Raw genomic sequence first — 2,305 nt, 5'->3', positions numbered from 1 at the left:
AAAAAAAAAAAAAAAAAAAAAAAAAAAAAAAAAAAAAAAAAAAAAAAAAAAAAAAAAAAAAAAAAAAAAAAAAAAAAAAAAAAAAAAAAAAAAAAAAGGTATTCAGATCATATAAGGCAATTAAAAAAAATAAATATTAAAAATTATCATGATTCTCATAAAATATAATTATATATGCAAAGACATATTTTATAAACTTTTAAATAAAAAAAATATATATATATATATATATATATAAATATAATTCTACAATTTTACAACATCAAAATGTACGCATTATTATTATTGAATATATTTAAAAAAAAAAAAAAAAAAAAAAAATTCTTTATCATTTTCTTCTTATTATAAAATGTATAATATCTTATAAGGAATACATAGTTCTTTTCTATTTTTACATAATTATTTTTTTCATAAATTAAATGTATTTTTCAAAATACAGTATTTTCTTCTATATTTATATTTATATTCCTATAAATTTTTATGTACGCAGATTATTTTTTTTCCATTCTACATGTAACATACATAAATTTTTTTTTTTTTTATTTCTCAATATATCCAAAAAAATATTCTTTAAAAAACCATATAATATAAAGTAAAAAAAAAAAAAAACAAAAAAACATATAATATATATTTTGTAATATAATGTATTTTCTTTAAAGATCATATAACTATATATATATAAAATATACTACATAATTTTATACAAAATAATTACAAAATTTATATAATAATCCTAAACTAATATAGAACAATTCAGAAGTACATAAAAAGAAAAATTTGTGGTATTTTTATTTTTGTATCATAAATATATATAAATACCATATAAATAATACTTTTTTTATAAAAAAAAATATAAACATATAAATTTACATTCCATTAATATATATATATATATATGAAGTTCACAAACCATATCTATAAATAAAAATGTATTTTATTATTTTGTTCATGTAAAATAAAAAAATTATAAAAAAAAATTAATTTATATAAACAAATAAAAAATATAAAATTAACAGAAATACTTACAGAAAATAAAATTTGTACATGTATAGAATAAAGAACAAGTTTATTTTATATATACATGTATATGTATTGTTTTATATAAAATAATTATTGGTTTACTTTTTATTCTTTTATATTATTTATTATACATATATTATATGTATATGTATATATATATTATAAAAAATGTAATAATAATATAATATTAAAACAAAATATATAAAAGGAATATTTATATAACAATGAGAATACAAAATTTTCAAATCCACATATAATATATTAAAAAGCAAAAAAAAAAAAAAAAAAAATGTTATTTTTTTGTTCCTTTTTTTCTTTTCTTCTTTTTTCTTTTGATATGAAATTAAAATATAAAATAAATATATATTATCATAATATACAAAAAAAAAAAAAAAAAAGAGAAAAAAAAAATTTAATCTATTTTAATAAACATTTAAATTTTTAAATATTTCATATATTTTCTTTTTTTTTTTTTCTCTACATGTAGTATCCACTTTTCTTTTATTTTTTCTCATTCATGAAATTCATTTCAGATTCTATTTTTTCTCGAAAATAATTTATAGCATGATTTTTTTTCATCACTACTGCATGTTTAAAAATAATGCATATTATTTTATAAACATAAAATTATATATATAAAAAAAACATACGTAAAAAAAATTATACATATATAGAATGCTATATATTTATTTATAATATAATAGCATAATATTTATAAATAAACTTTATTTTTTTTGCTCATTCTTGTAATTTTAAAAAAAAAAGGAAATTTGTAAAAAAGCCCCATAAAAAAAAAAAAAAAAAATATACATATATATATAATATAATAATAAATAAATAAATAAATGTATTATGTATGTATTTATGTATAAATTTTTATATTATTTTAATTATAATAATATATATAAAATAATAATAATATATTTTATTATTTTATTATTTTATATATATAATAATATTATAATATAAACATTATGTATAATTTTATATATAATAATATTTTTTACTTTTATATATAAAATAATATAAATAAATTTATAAAAGTTTTCCTACTTTTTACAATAATTTTATTATATATAAATCCAATAATAAATCACATATATATAATATATATATAAGAAACTATTTTATTGAACAGTTTTTTTTAATTTTCTTTAATTTTTCTATTTTTTCTTAAGTATATAATTGTATATAAAATAAGAAATGAAAATAAAGAAATTGTCGTTTATAAAAAAAAATGTCAATTTTATATATATTTGAAATATAAATACACAAGAAGAAAAAA

This window comes from Plasmodium reichenowi, chromosome 7, assembly GCF_001601855.1.
Source record: "Plasmodium reichenowi strain SY57 chromosome 7, whole genome shotgun sequence".
NCBI classification, from domain to species: domain Eukaryota; phylum Apicomplexa; class Aconoidasida; order Haemosporida; family Plasmodiidae; genus Plasmodium; species Plasmodium reichenowi.
Note: the sequence above shows the minus strand (reverse complement) of the source record.